Genomic DNA, 9,391 nt, shown 5'->3' on the forward strand with positions numbered 1-9,391 from the left:
AGATTAGACCCTTAGAGCCAGAAATGGAGAGTCCAGAAGACACACCTTTCACCAGTACGGTGAAGAATAAATTTGTGAAGTGAGCCCCAGCATCCTTGAAGACTGCTGTGATTGCTGTTTTATGTAATTCAGATTTGACAGTGGGAGCTGCCCTAATTGAACTAAGACACTTAACTATGATGGGACTGATTGGACCCCATGGTAGTAGGAGCCAAGTAGCAGCAGTTAATCGACAAAGACAAGGTAGGCGTGGTTACCATAATAGACAGCAGAGTTTGAACAGTAATCAGAATACTCTGATTTACATGGAATTATGGCATTGCCTACTTGAACATGGTGTTCCTAGTAGTGAAATACATAGAAAACCCACTAAATATTTACTTGGTCTGCATAGACAGAAGAATTCTAGGTCACATGAACAGCAGCCTAGATTGAATAGCTGGAATACAGAGTCACGGCCTCTCAGTCAATTCCCAGACTTGAGTCAGTGTACAGACCCACAACCCCTTGAATGAAGGGGAGGCCGGGTCCCCTTGTGAAAGGATCCCAATACATTGTCAAAAATTTATAATGTCAACCTTTCTCCCAGCCCTCCCCAAAGGGATCTGAGGCCTTTTACGAGAGGGACTGTTCATTGGGGAAAAGGAAATAATCAGACTTTTCAGAGATTACTGGACACTGGCTCTGAACTGACACTAATTCCAGGAGACCCAAAGCATCATTATGGCCCACCAGTCAGAGTGGGGGCATATGGAGGTCAAGTTATTTATGGAGTCTTAAATAAGGTATATCTCACAGTGGGTCCAGTGGGTCCCCAAACCCATCCTGTAGTGATTTCCCCAGTTCCAGAATGCATAATTGAAATAGATATAATGAGCAATTGGCAGAATTCCCACATCGGGTCTCTGATATGTGGAGCAAGGGCTATTACAGTAGGAAAGGCCAAGTGGAAACCACTAGAACTGCCTCTGCCTACAAAAATAATAAACCAAAAGCAATACCACAACCCTGGAGGGGTTGCAGAGATTACTGCCACCATCAAGGACTTGAAGAATGCAGGGGCAGTGATTCCCACCACATCCCCATTTAATTCACCTATTTGGCCTGTGCAAAAAGCAGATGGATCTTGGAGAATGACAGTGGATTGTCTTAAACTTAATCAGGTGGTGACTCCAATTGCAGCTGCTGTTCCTGATGTGGTTTCATTGCTTGAGCAAATTAGTACATCTCCTGGTACTTGGTATGCAGCTATTGATCTGGCCAATGCCTTTTTCTTGATACCAATTTCAAAGGACCATCAGAAGCAGTTTGCCTTCAGCTGGCAAGACCAAGAGTATACTTTCACAGTGCTTCCTCAGGGGTATATCAACTCCCCGGCACTATGTCATAATTTAGTCCGTAGGGATCTTCATTACTTTTCCCTTTCACAAGACATTACATTGGTCCATTGTGCTGATGACATTATGCTGATTGGACCTAGTAAGGAAGAATTATCAATGACTCTAGAAACATATGCATGCTAGAGGGTAGGAAATTAACCCAACAAAAATTCAGGCATCTTCCACCTCAGTGAAATTTCTAGGTGTCCCATGGTGTGGGGCATGTTGAGATATTCCTACTAAAGTGAAGCATAAGTTATTGTATCTGGCTTCCCCTACAACTAAAAAGGAGGCACAACATCTTGTGGGCCTCTTTGGATTTTGGAGGCAACATATTCCTCATTTGGGTGTGTTGCTGTGGCCTATTTATCAAGTGACTCAGACAGCTGCTAGTTTTGAGTGGGGCCTAGAACAACAGTAGGCTCTGCAACAGGTTCAGGCTGCCATGCAGGCCGCTCTGCCCATTGGTCCATATGATCTGGCTGATCCAATGGTGCTTGAAGTGTCTGTACTAGATAGAAATACTGTTTGGAGTCTTCAGCAGGTCCCTATTGGTGAATCACGATGCAGGCCGTTGGGATTTTGGAGGAAAGCCCAGTCATTCTCTGCAGATAACTACTCTCCTTTTGAGAACAACTTTTGGCTTGTTATTTGGCTTTAGTAGAGACTGAACACATAACCATGGTCCACCAAGTCACCATGAGGCTTGAGCTGCCCGTAATGAACTGGGTGTTGTCTGACCCACAGAGTCATAAAGTTGGATGTGCAATGCAGCACTCCATCATTAAATGGAAGTGATATATCAGAGATCAGGCTAGAGCAGGACCTGAAGGCACAAGTAAGTTGCATGAGGAAGTGGCCAAAATTCCTACAGTCTCCACTCCAGTCACATTACCTTCCCTGTCCCACTCTGCACCTATGGCCTCATGGGGAGTTCCTTATGATCAGCTGACTGAGGAAGAGAAAACTCGTGCCTGGTTTACAGATGGTTCTGCACAATATGCAGGCACCACTAGAAAGTGGACAGCAGCGGCACTGCAGCCCCATTCTGGGACTTCCTTGAAGGACCGTGGTGAAGGGAAATCCTCCCAATGGGCAGAACTTTGAGCTGTGCATTTGGCTGTTCACTATTCATGGAATAAGAAATGGCCAGATGTGCGATTATATATGGATTCATGGGGTGTGGCTAACAGCTTAGGTTGATGGTCTGAGACGTGGAAGGAGCAAGATTGGAAGATTGGTGATAAGGATGTATTGGGAAGAGGTATCTGGATAGATCTCTCAGAATGGTCCAAAGGAGTAAAGATATTTGCGTTTCATATGAATGCCCACCAAAAGTTGACCTTGGCAGAGGAGGACTTTAACAATCAGGTGGAGAGGATGACACATTCAGTGGTAACCAGCCTTCATTTTTCCCCAGCTATTCCTATCATTGCTCAATGGGCTCTTGAACAATGTGGCCATGATGGCAGGGATGGAGGTTATGCATGGGCTCAGAAACATGGATTCTCACTTACCAAGGCTGATTTGGCTACCGCCACTGCTGAGTGCCCAATCTGCCAACAACAGAGACCAACATTGAGTCCGCAATATGGAACCATTCCCCGGGGTGATCAGCCAGCAACGTGGTAGCAGGTCGATTATATTGGACCACTTCCATCATGGAAAGGACAGCATTTTCCTTCCCTGAACACAATGCTTCTGCCAAAACTATAATCCATGGACTTACAGAATGCTTTATCCACCATCATGGTATCTCATACAGCATCCTTCGGATCAAGGGACTCATTTTACAGTAAATGAAGTGCAGCAATGGGCCTATGCTCATGAAATTCACTGGTCTTACCATGTTCCTCATCATCCTGAAGCAGCTGGCTTAATAGAATGATGGAATGGCCTACTGAAAACACAATTACAGTGTAAGCTAGGTGGCAATACCTTGAAGGGTTGGGGCAGTGTTCTTTAGGAAGCTGTATATGCTCTAAGCCAGTGTCCAATATACAGCGCTGTTTCTCCAATAGCCAGGATTCATGGGTCCAGGAACCAGGGGATAGAAATGGGAGTGGCAGCACTCACTATTACACTTAGTGACCCACTCAAAAAAATTTTTGCTTCCTGTCCCTGCTACCCAGTTCTGGAGATCTTAATCACAAAGGGAGGAACACTCCCACCTGGAGACACAATATTGATTGCATTGAACTGGAAATTAAGAATGCCACCCGGCCATTTTGGCTTCCTCATGACTCTGGATCAACAGACAAAGAAGGGCATTACTGTCCTATCTGGTGTTATAGATTCTGATTACCAAGGGGAAATTGGATTGACATTACATAATGGAGGTAAAGAAGAATATGTTTGAAATATAGGAGATTCTTTAGGACGTCTTTTAGTTCTACCATGCCCTGTGATTAAAGTCAATGGAAAATTACAGCAACCCAATTCTGATATCAGTGCCAACAGCCCAGACCCTCCAGGAATGAAGGTTTGGGTCACCCCACCAGGCAAAGAACCACGACCAGCAGGGGTGCTCGCTGAGGGCAAGGGAAATACAGAATGGGTGGTGGAAGAAGGTGGTCTGAATATCAGCTATGACCGTGTGACCAGTTGCAGAAATGGGGACTATGATTGTTATATTTCTTCACTGCATATGTGTATCAAATATTTTTGTTTCCTTCTGTTATGAACTGTGAAATGTCAATAAGATTAATGTGTTTCAGTTGTACACATCTTAGTGTATCATGTTAGGCACAAATATGACTTTATAATTGTCCTTATTTAGAGTTTATATATGGTTAAGAAGATGTATACAACTGCCAAGTTGACAAGGGGTGGACTGTGATAGTTGGAGCTGTGTGTCAACTTAGCTAGACCACAAATGTGTGGTTTAAGCAATTGTGATGTGGGTTGTTCCCATGATGGATCAGATGTATTTGTTTGGAGAAGCCAATCCATTGACAGGGAGTTTCCCTATGGATGTGGCCTGCTTCCAGTATATTTATGGATATCCTTGGAAAAGAGACACTCTTCTGTGGATCAGAATTCTGTTGTGCTGCCTACTACTGTCTGTGAGGGAACAATCCACCATTTGGCCTGAAGATCTTGGATTCGTCATTTGTTGGAGTGAACAGCCAGTATACTGCCTGACAACCTTGAGTTCTTCAGCCCCTGCAACTGTGTGAGTCGGGAATGCCTCCAGCTTGACATTTCATGCAAGAACTTTGGACTTGCCAGCTTCTATAAGTGTGTGAACCATTTTCCTAAGATAGATTTCTCTTTCTCTCTCTCTGTATAAGCTTTACTGGTTTTGCTTCTCTAGTGAACCCAGTCTAACACAATGTGTTTCCACAATATTACTTGAATTTACTGACTTACTGTAATAGTTTAATGAGAAGAGACTTGGACTTGGTACAGATCTGAAGTGTAGTGATATATTACGTTGATGATATTATGTTGATATCAAACATGGAAGAACAGGCTAGGACATATTTGTAAATAGTGGTGTCCTATATGACAAACAGAGGCTGGTTGATAAATCCAGCAAAAACCCAGGGCCCTGCCCAAACAGTGAAATTCTTAGGAATAACTAGGGCAAAAGCCACCCATGACATTCTGCATGCAACCCAGAATAATTTTGCTATCACTACTTACCTCCAAGAGTAAACAGGAAACACAATGTTTGGTTGGTCTGTTTGAATTTTGGAGAAAACAATCAACATCTAAGAATATTGCTGGTTTCCATTTATAAAACCATAAATATGGATCTCTTCCATTTAGTTGGTCTAGAATCTGTCTTCCAAATGTCTTGGCATAAACAAATGAGTGTCTCCAGCACTGTGTCCAATAGTTAAAACATCTCAGTGGTTATTCTTTCAATTCCTGGGGCCTTGTTTTTCACTAGTTCCTTCAGTTCAGCTTGGTCTCCTTCCTGCAATACCACTGGTTCTTGATCACATTTTAGTTCCTGAAATGGTTGAACATCGACCAATTTGGAATGGCAAAAAATGTTCCAAAGAAAGGCAATCCCACAGAATCCATAAATGACCAAACACAATCATTAATATCACATGCAAGTAAAATTTTGCTGAAGATAATTTAAAAAAGATTGCAGAGGTACATCGACAGGGAATTATCAGAAATTCAAACTGGATTCAGAAGAGGAGATGAAATGAGGGATATCATTGCTGATGTCAGATGGATCTTGGCTTAAAGCAAAGAACATCAGAAGGATTTACCTGTGTTTTATGGTTTACGTAAAGGAATTTGAATGTGTAGATCATAACACATTATGGATAAGATTGTAAGGAATAGCATTCCAGGTTACTTTATTGTGCTCATGAAGAGCCTGTACATAGTCCAAGAGGCAGTCATTTGAAGTGAACAAGGGGATAGTGCACAGTTTAAAATAAGGAAAGGTATGTGTCAGGATTTTATCCTTTCACCATACTTGTTCATTTATGCTGAACAAATAATCCGAGAAGCTGGAATATATGAGGAAGAACATACCATCAGGATTTGAGGACGATTCATTAGCAAGCTATAATATGCAGATATCACAACCTTCCTTGCTGAAAGTGAAGGTAACTTGAAGCACTTACTGATGAAGATCAAAGACTAGCCTTCAGTATGGATTACACCTCAACTTAAAGAAAACAAAAACCCTTACAACTCAACCAATAAGTAACATCATGATAAATGGAGAAAAGATTGAAGTAGTCAGAGATTTCATTTTTTCTTGGATCCAAAATCAGCATCCATTGAAGCAGTTGAAAAGACATCAAATGATGTATTGCAGTGGGCAAATCTGTTGCATCAGACCTCTTTAAAATGTTAGAAAGCAAAGATGTCACTTTGAAGACTAAGATGTACTTGACCCAACCCATGGTATTTTCAACTGCCTCATACACATGTGAAAGCTGGACAATGAATAAGGAAGATTGAAGAATTATTGATGTATTTGAAATGTGATGTTGGCAAAGGATACTGAAAATATCATGGACTGCCATAAGAATGAACAAATCTGTCTTGGAAGAAGTACAGCCAGAATGCTCCTTACAAGTGAGAATGGCCAGACTTTATCTCAGGTACTTTAGTCATATTGTCAGAAGGAACCAGTCCATAGAGAAGTATATCATGCTTGGTAAAGTAAAGGGTCAGAGAAAAAGGAGCAGACCCTCAATGAAATTGATTGACACTGTGGCTGCAATGATGAGCTCAAGCATAGAAAATACTGTGAGAATGGCACAGGACTGAGTAGTATTTCATTCTGTTGTACACAGAGTCACTATGAGTCAGAACCAACTCAATGGTATCTAACAATACTACCATCTATAAAACCATTTGGAAGAGAACTGTGCTTGAATAGAGGCCCAAACATTAACAGGCTGTCTGAATTACAAAAAGTGGTTTTTCTTTGCTTTTACACCTTTATGATCCATATTCAGACATGATTTTGGAGATGTCTGCCACACGTGCTTATGGAGACTGGAACTTATGGCAAAAACCTGAGAACGTTGCCCTACAGCAACCACTGGGATTTGTACCAGAAATTTTTCAGATAATGCAGCACGATATGCACGATTTGAAAGACAATTACTTACCCGCTATTGGACATTGGTTGAGACTGCCTCAATGACAGAAGGACATGAAATCATAATGATACCTGAAATACCCATAATGTCTTAGATGATGTCAGAGAAACACTGTAATAAAGAAGGTGGTGCCCAAAGTAGTTCCATAATAAAGCAGAAATAGTTCATACAAGAATAAGCTACTGAAGGAATGCAAGGAGTACCCACCATGTCCACAAACAGGTAGCCTCTTTTCTAATAGTTCCTACCCTGGAACCACCTGAGAAGCTTCCAGAGTTTATTTCCACATAGACACTGCCCTATGAACAACTTTTTACTGACCAGCAAAGGCTGCTTGCTTCAAAGATGGCAGTTCCAAGGTACATGGACACTATTTGATGTTGAAAGCTGCTACATTAAGACTCTAGTTGAAGAAGGTAAGAACAGGTTAGCTCAATGTGCTGAATTACATGCTGTCTTCCTAGCTGTGATGGAATTGGGCAACAGTGAGAGCTCATATGTTTGGAGTTTTACTGATTCACAGGCAGTTGCCCATGGGCTGGATATATGTATGATCAGGAGGCAAATGAGTGGTGGAAAACTGGGCTATTAAGGGGACATCCATAGCTATGGACTTATGGAAAGCACTCTGGGAATTTATAAGGCACATGAGAATAGTACATGTTGATTCCCATCAGAAGAATCCCCTTCCTGGATCAGAAAGTGATTGGAATTAGCAAGTGAATATGCTGGAATGCTCTCTTGAGGTGGCCAGTTGGATCCATGAAATAAGCAGACGTAGCAGTGCTGCAGCAATGTAGAGATAGATGGGCTGAATCTAGACACATCCTTCTTGTGCTCTCTGAGGCACAAAATGCCAATAAAGACTGTTCTGTCTGCCAGCAAGAAAGACAGATGTTGCAGATGGCTATTGCCTGGAGGAGAGGCTATGCACATAGCTAGTAAGTTGATTATATAGGACCAATGATGCTAGTTACACCAGGTGGCTACAAATGGGTAATCAAAGGAATAGATACTTACTCTGGACTGGCCTTTGCATATCTGATGACAAATGCAAATGCCAAAAGCACCATTCAAGGTTTGTAACAAAAGGTAGTGTACCATTTAGGCCAAAAAGTTATATTTCTTCAGACCAAGGAACCACTTTACAGTCTACAAGGTGCAGCAATGGGCCAAGAAACATCATATTAAATGGACATAGCATGTTGCATGTCACCCTCAGAGTAATGGTTTTATAGAGAATTGGAGTGGTCAATTGAAACATTTATTATCTGAAATGGGGGGAGATAAGGCATTAAGGGCTTACTTACATACTTTCATGAGTATGCACTCACACTTAACATGAAGGGAGCAAAGAGAGGATCAATACTAGACAGATTCTTAAGTTTTTCTTGGGAATCTGAGGAAGAGGAAGTGGGGGAAGATGCTGGTGCCACTGATAAATTCTTCCCCACATCACTTGAAATTACATTTTTTCCTGCCCGATGCTGTTTCCCAGGACCAGGGATGCAAAAGTAAGGGTGCCAGAAGCAGAGGTGATCCCTAAGCAAGAGACTTTAACTATACCCCTAAACCTGTACACCAGAATTATCAAGGGCCTACAAAGATGGATCTTCTTGTCCCCCCATCTGGCATAATTGGGGTTGACATATTGCCTAGTGCTCCAGATAGTCTGCTAGTGTTGTACCTATGTAACCTTACCCAACATATGAGAATGGACAAAAGGGGAAGCACTTGCTAGATGGGTCTTGCTATAAGCAGTCTGGACTGGAATGGCAGCTGAATCTGAAGTCCCTTACCAAGGTGGAAAATTCAGCACAATTCACGAGAGCAGAGATGGAAACAACCTAAATGCCTATCAACAGATGAGTGGATAACCAAATTATGGTACATATATACAATGGAATACTATGCTACATTAAAGAACAATGAGGGATACACAAATCATCTCACAATGTGGATGAACCTGGAGGACATTATGCTGAGTGAAATAAGTCAATCGCAGAAAGACAAGGACTGCATGAGCCCATTACTGTAAAAAGGTAAAGAAAGGTTTGCTTGGGAAAGGGAACTCACTTTGTAAGTTACTGGGACGGGGAGGGATGAATTTCGGGCTAGTTGGGGCCCACAAGCTGACGTGGATAAGGGCAGGGATACACAGAAAGGAACTGTGACCACCATGATAACATTAGGAAATGGGAGGACACTGAATTGTGCACATAAGAGATAGACAACAGATGCTAATACCAACCATTGTATTCTCAATACTACATTACCATTAACATCAAACATCAGGCTACAGATAAACACATAAACACCTGAGAGGATCAGATGGGGGTCAGTGAACAGGAGTATTCTCTAGACCAAGGACAGATTCAGCTGAGGCTAATCTTGCACAGACACCAGTGATACAAAATACCTGCA

The sequence above is a fragment of the Orycteropus afer genome, unplaced genomic scaffold (assembly GCF_000298275.1).
Source record: "Orycteropus afer afer isolate SDZICR_OR568_19922 unplaced genomic scaffold, OryAfe1.0 scaffold00280, whole genome shotgun sequence".
Taxonomy (NCBI): Eukaryota; Metazoa; Chordata; class Mammalia; order Tubulidentata; family Orycteropodidae; genus Orycteropus; species Orycteropus afer.